Source organism: Trachemys scripta, chromosome 1, assembly GCF_013100865.1.
Source record: "Trachemys scripta elegans isolate TJP31775 chromosome 1, CAS_Tse_1.0, whole genome shotgun sequence".
Classification (NCBI taxonomy): domain Eukaryota; kingdom Metazoa; phylum Chordata; order Testudines; family Emydidae; genus Trachemys; species Trachemys scripta.
The window spans coordinates 41191444-41205206 of NC_048298.1; the positions used below are offsets into that span (position 1 = coordinate 41191444).

A 13763-nucleotide genomic window follows, 5' to 3' on the forward strand; every position below is an offset into this window, starting at 1 on the left:
ATGGAATCAATTTCCATCTGAAGCAGATGGCCAATCCATCTCCAGCGCCTCCTGGTAATGATGGTGCTCGTGTCGTTTTGGCTGTGAATAAGTGAATAAGTCCTGGTTTGAAATTCTTCTGGGCCAAAAGATATGAGGGATTTTTCTGAGGCAGGTTGTATGAAACAAGGACAGTATGGACATGTTGTATTTTGTCATTTCCCGGTTTCTGCCCTGTAAAGTAGTGTTGAAAGTACTCAGCTCTGATAATCTTGAGTTTTTGGTTTTGGTGTTATATTTTGATGATTTCCAGGCTCTGTATAATAGTCTAAGGTGCTGAAACCTTAGCAGTGCATTTGCTTTTATCAGACGCAAAGAGTGGCAGTCCTGGCTAGCTAGAAGATTGGCAACAATTATGTGAAGTATTAGAGGGGTAGCCGTGTTAGTCTGAATCTGTAAAAAGCAACAGAGGGTCCTGTGGCACCTTTAAGACTAACAGAAATATTGGGAGCATAAGCTTTCATGGGTAAGAACCTCACTTCTTACCCACGAAAGCTTATGCTCCCAATACTTCTGTTAGTCTTAAAGGTGCCACAGGACCCTCTGTTGCTTTTAACAATTATATGTGTTACTTGCATGATTGCAAACTTTTTATTTTGGCCAGTTTCTCCCTTTTTATGTTTAATAAAACTCTGTGGTTTTTGTTAGAAGTTTGCCCCTCTCTTTCTCTTCTCCCCCTCCTCCCCCCCAGTTTTGGGAAAAATCTCATCAGCTCTGTTTGCTTTGGCTAACACCCTGTTCTGAGTGGGGCTGGAAGTGGAGCGGGGAGGGAAGAGAACTTCACAGGTTCTCTACAGGTGGCTGATCAAAGCACTGTCAGGAAGACAGCACGGGGAGCCCAGTAACTGTCACAATTTCCGCAGGGCTAGTGGGAGGGAGCTGGCTAGCTGCTTTGCTCTTTTCCCATATTCAGAAAATTATTCCTGCCCTTCTGTTATTTTGTATGTTGGTGTGTGTGCTTTCTTTCCTGCCACAACAGGCTACCTGATGCTTGGGGAAGCATGGGTGCTGTGTTCTGTTTGCCTCACCCACTTCCAGTGTTCTTTGACAGGACTCAAAAAGTGTGTGTGTGTGTGTGGGGGGGGGGGGGGGGGGGAAATACCTGCTATGACACAACTGCTCACACTGCATACAAACCTCTTGCAATTTAAACAACTAAAACATTTGTGTACTGTATTTAGTTGTAGACTATTGTCAACCAATGCAGGAAAAATCCATTTGTTGAATGCCATTTGACTAACTTCACTTGTATTTATTGAATGTTATATTTGCTGAATAACATTTGACTAGCTCTTTTTAAAAAAACAAAAACAAAATCGTGACTAATATATTTAGCTGAATACTAGCCAGTCATCCCTCCATCTCCCTGGCTTTTGGTATGCCTTTCCCCCCTTCTTGATTTCACTCCATTCTTCCATAATAGATCATCATACTTAGGGTTCTGATTTTTGGTTTTAACTGATAAATGCTGATAAAGCACCCACAATACAGAAAAAATTAAAATTGTTTATCCAATAAACTTGTATCTAAGGGCTTGTCTACACAGAGCAGTAATGCGGACTATGGGGGGTGATTTCTAAAGCATGCTAATGTGTTGCCCATTAATTTGTCGATGTAGGCCCTGGTGGTGCGCACTAAGTGTTCCCTAGTGTGCTTTAACATAGTGCTGCCTGAAACAGTGCTTCGTTAAAGTGCATTAGAGATTACAGTAGTATATATTGTAATAAGTAATGTGTATAATACATATTACTCATTACAGTAGAGGCAGAGTGACCCCTGAAAAACCCTGTTTTTTGGACATCTATATAAAACTCAAAAATTGCTAAAAATAAACTCTGAAAAGAAGTCTTCGTCAATGTATGGTTCCTCACTTTTTCTATGCCCCTCCAGACATATTGTGCTCTCTACCTCGTTTGCCTCTATTTTCTTCCTTTTCATCTTCCACTTCTTTCCACGATATCTTTATTTTCTAACTTAAATCATCTTTCTCTCCTGCTTGGTCTGTCTTCTGTCCATATGCTTATAAAAAAGTTTTGGGTGGGGGGAGGGGGGAGGGAAGGAGGTGCTGCCCAGGGAAAGTACATAGATGTGAAGTCAAAGGACTCAGCTAATGAATAGAAGGAGGGTGCTGGATGCTGTCCATTGGCTCTGTTCTGGGATTCTATTATTCATTAATATGAAGCTCAGGCTAGTGTGTTTTAACAGATTTTTAGTCCACTGCCCAGCTCTGGCTTCTGGAAGAGAAAAGAGTATTCTCTCTCCTCACTCTCTGGTTCCCACATAGTCTCTTGTTGCTATAAGGAAATGTGGGAGGAGTCTGAAATGTGACCCTTCCCAAAGTCTCCTGGTTGCTGTGTTGGGCTTGAGTCTACTACTCCAACCTTGTCTGGGTTTTCTGGCTACTGAGTAAAGGTGTCTGTGCTGAACTATCCTTCCCTCGGTGTGTTTTGGGTAGTCCTTTCTGGTGACTAGCTCTAGTGCCTGTTTCTGCCTGGAAATGCTAACAGCATATTGAAATTGACCGAATTCTTGTCATTCTCACTTACTCCCAGTGTCCCGAACAACAGCTGTGAAAAAGGACAGGACTTGGGTCAGTTTTCTCTCTGATATAGTTTGGGGAGAAGTGTGAGGTGCATTAGAGGCAGTAGAGTTGCTTTCAGTTTGCTAGTTTGCATCAGTTTATGCCCATGTTCACAATTTGAAGGTTGTTTTGGTAGTCATAAGGACTAGAGACTTAAAACAGTAAAGAGAGTTTAGATTCTGTTGAAGTTGATGGCACTTGCGTGAAAGAGCTTATTACATACTCTGGGCAAGTGGAGTTTTTAAGTCCTGCTATTTGTGTTATAACTGTAAGAGATCCAGTTCAGCAAAGAATGTAAGTGAATGCTTAACTTTAAGCATGACTAATTGTAAGTCCAAGAACATACTTAAGTGCTTTGCTGAATTGGGGCCGGAATGAGAATTTGTTGGAGAGGCTATGAGAAACTAAACTATAGTTACTGAGTTGTAAGTTTGTAATAAATAATGTGTTGGTTTAAAAAAAAAAATCAGCAGGGAAATTGTGCAAAACCTTTTGCACAATTTTGTTTGCATCTTTTTTTTTTCTTGAAAATTCATTGTGTACTTAGGAGTCTTTCCATTAGTCAATGGAATTTAGATCAGACTCCATGACATTCCCTTTCCAAAAAAGCGAGATCAGCGAATACAGTAATACACCTTTATCATTATGGTGATTTAAGAGATGATAGGTAGGGTGGGCATAAGTCATGAAAGGCTTTGAAAATGAAGACAAGCAATTTGCTTGATGTCATGGAGAATGGGGAAACAGAAGAGGGATCCAAAGATCAAAGTGATGTGTAAGGAAAATGATCCTAGCAACACCATTCTGAATAGGTATGAGCAGGGCAAGGTTGCATTTATCAAGGCCACAGAGAAGGATATAGCAATAATTGAGATTTGAGTTGACCGCCTGGATTAAAGATTTAGCTGTGTGAATGGATAGGAAAAGTCATGTTGTTACCCGGGGTTCTTTCAACCCAAAGCTCTTGGTAACTTTACTCTGTGCGAGGAGGTGTCAGGAAATAAATCAGGGGGGAGATAGCCGTTCGACCAATAGATGGCTGGCACAAACAGGACAACACAAGAGTGCTTTCACTTAAAGCTAAACTTTACTAGTCTCAAGCACTTACGCACGTCGGCAACAAGATTAGTAGAACACTCCCAACCCTTGAAAATTACCAAAGTTGAGAGTGGCTTCGAGTGGCAGCCCGTCTGCCGGTGGGGAACACAAGATGCATCCAGAGGGAGAGACCAGTCCTGAAGAGTCCCCCCCCCCATCTCAAGCTTTTTTCCCCTTATTTATACATTAGTAATACAATGACATGTCCCTTAAAGAAAACTTGTCAAGCAAGCAGTTCCAATGGGCAAGCAAGAGGCTCCTTCTGATTATTGATTAACCAGGTGTGGGTCTTTCCAGAGTTTGCAGCCTTGAGACCCCAATAGACATTCCTGAGGGTACATCCTGCTCTTCTAAAGTGTATCAACAACTTCAACACAATTCTTATCAGGAAGGACATGGGGTCAAGCTGCCCTTTCTGTGGCACCCTAAACCCCCCTCCCCTCCTGCCTTGGTCAAGCTGCATGGCCACTTTACAGCCTGCTGACTAGGTTGCTTTTTAAAAATAAGCCATAGTGGTTTCAAGCACTTTACTGATTTGCCAAAGTCTCCCTGTACAATGTTTTAGAGATGTTATGCAGACAAAGTCTGCAAGATTTGGACCTAGCCTGGATGTGAGGCTCTAGACTAGAGAGACATCTGAGTTGAAGATAATGCCCAAGTTGTGGGCCTGAGTGATAAGCAGATGCTTGTGTTGTCCTCAGTGATGAGGAAAGGGGTGGGCCTGGGTGGAAAGATTAGTTTTAGTCATGTTGAACTTGAGCTGATGGCTAGACATCAACTAGATCAGGGATGGGCAAACTTTTTGGCCCCTGGGTCACATCTGGGTATGGAAATTGTATGGCGGGCCATGAATGCTCACAAAATTGAGGTTGGGGTGGGGGTTCTGGCTGGGGGTGTGGGCTCGGGGGGGGGGCTGGGGATGAGGGGTCCAGGAGGGTGGTCTGGGCTGGGATTGAGGCGTTCGGAGGGTGAGAGGGGAATTAGGGCTGGTGCAGGGGGTTGGGGCGCGGGAGGAGGTCAGAGGTGCAGGCTGCCGGCGGTGCTTACCTCTAGCAGCTCCCTGAAACAGCGGCATCTCCCCCCCCCCCCCCCGGTTCCTACGTGGGCGTGCAACCAGGCAGCTCTGGCTAGAGCTTGATGTGGGGGATCAGCAGCTCCTTCCAGCTGTGTCTGAAACACAGGAGTTGAGGAGGAAAAGATGGAGGCAGTTTCTAGACCTGGTGAGATGCCTGGACACTAAAAGTGCTGCCTCCTTTAATTTGTTGTTTCATACTTGCATGAAACGATTTGGATGTCTGGAATTTTTGTACCTTAGAGGTGGTAACCCTAGAGGAGATGTGTGGGTTGTGGTGGGTCATCAACATGGAGGTTCAGGTCCCCAAGAATGAGTGTGGGAGACGGAGTTTTTATGGTATTGTATTGTACTCTTGCAAAAGAATGTACCCTTTAACTGCTTGTGTGATAACGGGATGACTTTTGTGCTCTCATTAAAAATATAAATGAACATCTCCAGGCAGCGTGTGCCAAATATTTATTTTGAAAGCTGTTGCTCAAGAGAGCCCCCAGCTTGTGCTTCGTTGTCCTCTATCCCTTCATTAATTTTTGAATTACATATTCAGAGGACGCATAGCAGGGCACTGGAGGCTGTTTCCTTGTACAAAAATGTCATAATATTGTCTTTCTATTGGAACTGTTTGGCATATCAAATATGCATTGTGTTAAAATATTAATATTGGACCTTTTATTGTGGTCTCCTTACAGATGAGGTGCCTAGCAAGACAAAGAAACAAAAATAAAAAGCAGACTAGTTTGAGGTGTGCTTGGAACTTGCTGTGTTACTCTGCTAATATCACTTCATGGAGGAGAGGAGAATTTCTCTTCCTCCTGGGTTGGTTTTTCAGAGTAGCAAAGATTGAGAAAATACCTGGAAATCAAAAATAACAAGCTGTATTTATGAGCTTAGGCCAGATCATGCAGTCATACTGAGATCAAACTCCTATTGAAATCAGTGGGTGTTTGCACTGAGTGAAGACTGCAGGAAGTCGGGTCATGGTCTGGAAGGGACTTGAATAGAAGGAAAATGTTGATATATGAGGATGGTGGTATAATTACCCTACTCATGTTTTAGTGCATTCACTTTATAGTATCAGTATTGTCAACCTCGAGTTCAGAAATCATGAATCGTGCCCCCCAAAGTCATGAGATTTAAGAATTTTTTTTTTAAAGAACTTTTTCTCCGTCTTTGCACCGTACAGGCTCAGAAACCCAATCACTTCATAGTTTCAATCTTTTCTCTGCAGCCATGAGTGCTAGAAACATCTGGGTCTTCTTTAAAATGAAAATTTAAATACTCTTGTTGCCACAGCTGGAGTTTTAAGAAAAACATCAAATATTGTGAGATATGATTAAAATCACCAGAGCTGGCAACATGGTATTATATATGCCTTAGCCATTGAAAACTACAAAACAAATTTAAAAATTGTAGAAATTAAGTAGTTACATTGTCTAGGATTTTTGCATGTGTAGCATAAAGATAATTTAGTAATCTATGTTGAAAATCTGATTTAGATCCCAACTATTTCAGAAGATGGAAATATTTTTTCCTCTGGTTACTTGTGTGATCCTGAGTGATTGTGTCTGCCCACAGCTCTCATTGAAATAAACCTGTAGGGTGGTTAGCACCTTTGGGGATTGGCCCCATAAAGTGGTGACTCTTTAAAAACTTTGAAAGTAGTTACAACTTGGCTGTCTTTCTCCCCCTCCCCCCCCGGCGCTTTGGTGAATTGGGAGGGGGAGAGTATCTTACAGAAACCATGTTTGCTGTACATTGTGCTCCCAGACAAGTAGATCTTGTAAGTTCTAGTAAGATCTTTGCAACTTATAAATGTATGATCAATGGGAGTCAGTGTCCCAAAGAATGGGGCACTAGACTGGGAGTCAGGAGACGTAGGCTTTGTTCCTGGCTCTGTCAATGACCTGTAATATAATCTTGAGCGAGTCACTTAACCTACTTGAAAAATGGACCTAATGACTCCTCCTCTTCGTTGGTAATGTGCTTTGTAAACTATAGATGAAAAAGCATTGTGTAAGAATGAATTTATTTTTATTATTATTATGAGGAAATCAATCATTCACTTTAAATCACTTACCGACTAACTTTTGGATGTTTCAAGTCCTTCATCTAAATATAGGTGTCGCCTGAAGTCCTATATGTAATTAAAAGTCTTTTATTGCTAACTACCAGTGCAACTCAGAGCTCAGTCTGGTATAGGTTCAGAAGTTCGCTGAGATATGATGGCATCAATTACTGTTTGATAAAAGCTACACAAGGTAAATCTTTCTAATGCTCTTCACTATTTAAAGCAAAAGTTAATAGAAAGCTGTTGTACAGATAATATTGGAGTGTGGAGGAGGGAGGGAAAGAGAGAGTGCATTCGAGGACAGAGTCTGTTTACAGAAGCATGTAACTTTTAGAAAGATTATCTATTTCTTATGTATGTTCTCTGTCTGAAGATTGTTTCCCCTTTCTTGAAAAATTGAGTTAAATTCCTTGGGGTTTTTTTTGTTTATTATCCAAGCATTTATCAAAGTATGTATAACATGGTGTTAATTTTTCCATATGCTTATTTTTGTACTCTTTTTAAATCAGGGGCACCTTAATTTGTAAAGTTTAAATGTACCATGGACTTGGGCCTCCATTACTTTGACATGTTTGAAGAAATGCCTGTTAGGTATAACTAAGCTATAATTATTTGAAAATCACCTACTGGACCCTAAAATTTCCTGTCATGTTTTAAAGCATCTGCCATCAGGGTAGGAGGTGAGGCGTTCCAGGTACACCATAGCATCATTGCTGCAGCTCCCTACGTTGGTTTAAGGAATTGGGCATTCAAACAAATACACAGCTATATGAATGCCTCTTGATCAGTGGTTCTCAGGCTGCTTGTGGTCCAATGGCACAGGCTGCAGCCCATGTGACCTCTTCTGGGCCATACAGGTAGTGTATATATTGTGTGGATGCGGCCCACGTAGCACATAAAGAGCTGTATATGCGGTCCACAATGGTAAATAGTTTGAGAACAACTACTCTAGATCGGGCTGGCCAATCTTAGCCTGAGAAGGAGCCAGAATTTTCCAATGTACATTGCCAAAGAGCCACAGTAATATGTCAGCAGCCCCCCCATTAGCTCCTCCCTGCTTCCAGCACCCACCAGCAGCCCCGCCAATCAGCGCCTCCCCTTCCATCCCCATCAGCTGTTTCGTGACATGCAGGAGGCTCAGGGTGGGTGGGGGGGGAAGAGAAGAGCAAGGGCATGGCAGGCTCAAGAGAGGGGGTGGGAAGGGGTGGAGTGGGGGCAGGGCCTGTGGCAGAGCCAGGGGTTGAGCAGTGAGCACATCCCGGCACATTGAAAGTTGGCGCCTGTAGTTCCAGCCCTGGAGTCGGTGCCTATACAAGGAGCTGTATGAAGAGCTGCATGTGGCTCCGGAGACACAGGTTGGCCACCCCTGCTCTAGATAGTTATTATATTTAATTTTCACATTTCAACATATGATCATTTCAATGAACACAGATGCAGTGCTATCAGGTGGAGTGGCGGTAACAGTACAGATTACATGCATGTGTATTTGCATCATGCACATGGTAGTGGCAGGTTTATTTCCCCCCCCCCCCCCGCCCCTCCAAGCTACTGGAATGTTAAGATTGTTGTAGTTCTCGAGGACAGACAGGCGTAACAACATCTCGGCACAACCATGGGTTTCTGCGTCCAGCAGACACCTGAGGATACCATTGCGGAGATCCTATGAGATGTGGCCAGGATTGACTCCTCCCTATTGGCATTATGGCAGCAGATCAACGCCTTGAACCCCTTCCTGATCCCCCGTATCTCATTTGTCCTGAGGGGATCTGCCATGGTGAAGGTACCTCTGAACAAGGCAGACACCATCTGGCAGCTGGAGAAGGAATGGATGTTTCTTCCCCAGAGGGCCAGCAGTGAACTGGTGTACATCTCGCACAGGCAGGGCAGGGCCAACGTCCCTTGAATGGGTGATCTGTGCGACGTTGCCATGATCACTCATGCATTCCGCCTTCTGATGTGCCTGGACGCCATGGTGAGGAACATCGCGGAGAGTGCTCTGCAGGATGCCGTCAAGATGCGAATCACCAGGACCCCCTCCAGTCAAGATGTTGCCACCTACCTGAGCGGCTCGCTGGAAGACGAATTTGGAAGAGATGGGAGACTCTGCTTTGCTCTGGACTCGTGCCCGCAACGCTACTCGATGACTGGAAAAGCGTATCAGCTGCCACTGGAATTAGTGCAAGGAACGCCAGGAGCTGGGAGTCCTGGTGCCACAGGTGAAGAATACAGATCACACTATCATCGCTCTGAGAGCTAGAACCACACTGGAGAGGACCCTGAAGGATGCCATCTGCTGCCAATACATAGAAAACCTGAAACAGAAGCTGGACCAGAGCAAGGCATTCAAAGTGACGTGCAAGTGGGACACCAGCAATCACTTCCTCCCTGGGGGCAGCTTCACTCAATTTGCCGATTGGAAATTCATCCACAGGGCCCGGCTCAACTGCATCCCACTGAACGGAGCTGTCCGCCACGGGAATTGGGATAAGCAATGCAGGAAGTGTGGCTATGCCAACAAGATGCTACCCCACGTTCTGTGTAGCTGTAAGCCCCATTCGAGAGCGTGGCAGCTGAGGCACAATGCCATTTAAGATCGCCTGGCCAGAGCCATCCCGCCTCCCGTAGGGAAGGTTGCCATAAACTCTGCCATCCCTGGAATTGACAGCCAACTGCGACTGCACATCATCACCACCAACGAGGACCAGAAGAAGATCATCATGGTGGACATCACAGTGCCGTTTGATAACAGGACCCCGGCCTTCCATGATATTAGGTAGATAGAAAGCTGGCTAGATCGTCGGGCTCAACGGGTAAACTGGGAGGAGTGGTAGATACGCTGGAGTGTAGGGATAGGATACAGAGGGACCTAGACAAATTAGAGGATTGGGCCAAAAGAAACCTGATGAGGTTCAACAAGGACAAGTGCAGAGTTCTGCACTTAGGATGGAAGAATCCCATTCACTGTTACAGACTAGGAACTGAATGGCTAGGCAGCAGATCTGCAGAAAAGGACCTAGGGGTTATGGTGGACGAGAAGCTGGATATGAGTCAACAGTGTGCCCTTGTTGCCAAGAAGGCTAACGGCATTTTCGGTTGTATAAGTAGGGGCATTGCCAGCAGATCGAGGTATGTGATCATTCCCCTCTATTCGACATCAGTGAGGCCTCATCTGGAGTACTGTGTCCAATTTTGGGCCCCACACTACAAGAAGGATTTGGAAAAATTGGAAAGAGTCCAGCAGAGGGCAACAAAAATGATTAAGGGGCTGGAGCACATGACTTATGAGGAGAGGCTGAGGGAACTGGGATTGTTTAGTCTGCAGAAGAGAAGAATGAGGGGGGGATTTGATAGCTGCTTTCAAGTACCTGAAAGGGGGTACCAAAAAGGATGGATCTAGACTGTTCTCAGTGGTAGCAACTGAGTAATGGAGTGGTAGCAACAAGGAGTAATGGTCTCAAGTTGCAGTGGGGGCGGTTTAGGTTGGATATTAGGAAAAACTTTTTCATTAGGAGGGTGGTGAAGCACTGGAATGGGTTACCTAGGGAGGTGGTGGAATCTTCTTCCTTAGATGTTTTGAAGGTCAGGCTTGACGAAGCCCTGGCTGGGATGATTTAGTTGGGGATTGGTCCTGCTTTGAGCAGGGGGTAGGACTAGATGACCTCCTGAGGTCCTTTCCAACTCTGATATTCTATGATGCCCAAGCTCGAAAGGTAGAGAAATATGTCCCTCTGGCCGAAACCTTGAGAGCTAAGGGTTATCCGGTCCAGACACATGTATTGATCGTTGGAGCCTTAGGCGCATGGGACCCCAGTAACAAGCGAGTGCTGAGAGAATGTGGAATTGGTCTATGCTGTGCTCGGCTGATGCGGCAACTCATGGTGTTGGACACCATCAGGTGGTCAACAGACATCTACATAGAACACATCACTGGACATTGACAATACCATGAGGGATGAGCTGGAGTGCTGATGAAAAGCGCAGTCAGGAAAGTAACAAATACTTTCCTTGTGGATTCCATTTTTCTAAATGGACAACCAACCTAATTCTCAATTACTGAGGGACAATCTACACTCATTGATATATTTTGCTTTTCACAACCAAGTCTCCATACAACTTTTCATGAGTGATGTACCCAACTATTCGGATTCTACTATCTAAACTGTATTGTTAAATCTATTCACCTAAATTTGGGTTATTGCTCATTATGTTCTCTGTGTATCATATAACTTTTAAAAACTAACTTTGTATTTGTGGATAATCTAAGCACTATATCCAGATGTACAGACACTCTTTTCCCAATCTATGTATTTTTTTAACATTAGCTTTAATAAAAAAATTTATTGTTTAGGAAGACTGCTAAGAAGGATCAGCCAGTGCCCTTTGTTAGGAACTGATGTCATAAGAGGTTTGCTTTATTTCCTGTCTGTATCTGCTGGTAGAAAAAGTTATATCCACGTGTCTGGCTGCCATAATTTGAGTTCTTCAAAGTTCTTTTATCATTTACAAGTTTCAGACTAAAGAGGCTTTCTTTTGACCTGTTCATCAAGACACAGTGGTGAGATTGGATTCATGTTCAGGAGCCATACATATCCCCAAACACTCCCAGTTACTAGATGCTACTGTGGCAAAGGAAAAACAGCTTTGGGCATTATTGTTAATGTGTACACAGTCATAGCATTGCTGTGAGCTTGCCTTGACTGTAATTTTTGTCAGCTAAACTTCCCTGAAAAGCTCTCAGTTTTGAGTGTTCTAATAAGCGAAAGCTTCCTCTCGCATTCTGCCAGAGCTTGTTTGCCAAGTTTCTGAGTGGAGGGTAAGAAACATCTGTTGAGTCAAGCATTTATTTGACCTCGGGACCATTTAATTACCAGGGCATGCAGATTTTAATATAGAATGCCTTTTGAGCTATATTTTGTGAATTTTTATTATATTTTTGAGTACTGTTTGAATGGGCCTTCTGCACATAATCTGTTAAAAAAAAAAAAGCCATAATTAGGAAAAATTAATTTTAAAATGGTTAAACATCTTGAATATTTGTAGTTTTTTAAAACCTGTATGTGTACATACACATACATCTTACATAATAAAATAATGAAAAAACCCACTTATTTACTGTAGTCTTCTTATTCTCTCCCCCCTGAAATTCCCCATGTTCTGCATGACCTGCTTTTATCGTTATAATACATCACAACTTCATAACTGTACAGAACATAACAATGTTATGTGACTTAAGTGCAGGAAAGAAAGATTAACTTAAATACTTTAATTCAAGTGCCTTACGATTTCTGGAATTTACAAAGGGTTTTATGTTTCCTTCCATTCTCCAACTGGGAGGGCTTTCTTTTTTTGAGTATTATTATTATTATTATTATTTATTGTAGGAAAGCTAGTTCAAAGAAGTGAGTGAGGTCTGTCATCATTCTGATAGTTTTGGAAGTGATGTCTACAGTTGAGTTACAGGTAGCTGCTAAGAAAGCAATGTCCATGTTCTCCAGAGTCTTATCCACACTGCAATTAAAAGATACAGTGCCAAAAGTGAAATCCCTGCAAGCTGGAAACTTTTTAAAGACACAATAATGGAGGCTCAAACTAAATGTATACCCCAAATTAAAAAACATAGAGGACCAAAAAATGCCACTATGGCTAAGCAACAAAGTAAAAGAAGCAGTGAGAGGCAAAAAAGCATCTTTTAAAAAGAGGAAGTTAAATACTAGTGAGGAAAATAAAGGAGCACAAACCTTGGCAAATGAAGTGTAAAAATATAATTAGGAAGACCAAAAAAGAATTTGAAGAACAGCTAGCCAAAGACTCAAAAAGTAACAGCAATTTTTTTTTTAAATACATCAGAAGCAGGAAGCCTCCTAAACTACCAGTGGGGCCACTGGATGATCGAGGTGCTAAAGGAGAACTCAAGGGGGATAAGGCCATTATGGAGAAGCTAAATGAATTGTTTGCAAAGATATTCACTGAAAAGGATGTGAGGGAGATTCCCAAACCTGAGCCCTTCTTTTTAGGTGACAAATCTGAGGAATTGTCAATAGAGGAGGCTTTGGAACAATTTGATAAACTAAACAGTAGTAAGTCACCAGGACCAGATGGTCTTCACCCAAGAGTTCTGAAGGAACTCTAATGTGAAATTGAAGAACTACTAAATGTGGTATGTAACCTATCATTTAAATCAGCTTGTGTACCAAATGACTGGAGGATAGCTAATGTGACACCAATTTTTAAAAAGGACTCCAGAGGTGATCCCGGCAATTACATGCTGGTAAGCCTGACATCAGTATCGGGCAAACTGTTTGAAACTATAGTAAAGAACAGAATTATCTCTGCTAGGAGCATCCTTGCACGGTGAGCATCCCTCACTCCCCCTGGCCCTCTTGCTGTTCCTCTGGGTCCAGTTCTCAGCCCTGGACATATAGTGGGTAAGTTCCTCTGCTGTTCTCTTGCTTTCAGCCTTCTCCAGCCATAGGCTCTGTCTCTCCATCTTAGAGCTAGCAGCCAACTATCTCTACTGCTGCCTTCAACCCTCTCCAGCCTGCTGGCAGTAGCTCTCCGGCTTGGGGTTGCTAGCCAGCAAACCCGTCTTGCTGCTTTCCTTCCTTCAACCTTCTCCCATGTCCCAAACATACAGTCTCCTAGCCAATTCCTCCCTCTTTCCAGGAAGGGCGGCAGCTCTCCCCAGAGATAACCATCGTCACCTCCTTTCTTGACTGACGCACTAAGTCAGTCTCTCTCTCTCTCTCTCTCTCTCTCTCTCTCTGGGCTTCTCCCTGACCTGTTATAGTCCCCTGATGCTGCCCTGCCCTCTGGCACAGGTGAGCTGGACATGCCTTAATCACAGGTGCCAGACACCCTGGCTACGTCTACACTACGAGGGGGGATCGATTTCAGATATGCAAATT

General features: G+C 43.4%; 1 protein-coding gene across 26 annotated transcripts in view; it reads left to right on the forward strand.

Moving 5' to 3' along the window:
- The window catches only part of CADPS2 (calcium dependent secretion activator 2), a 570146-nt gene that overhangs the window by 12337 nt on the left and 544046 nt on the right, over positions 1-13763 (forward strand). The window lies entirely within an intron of this gene.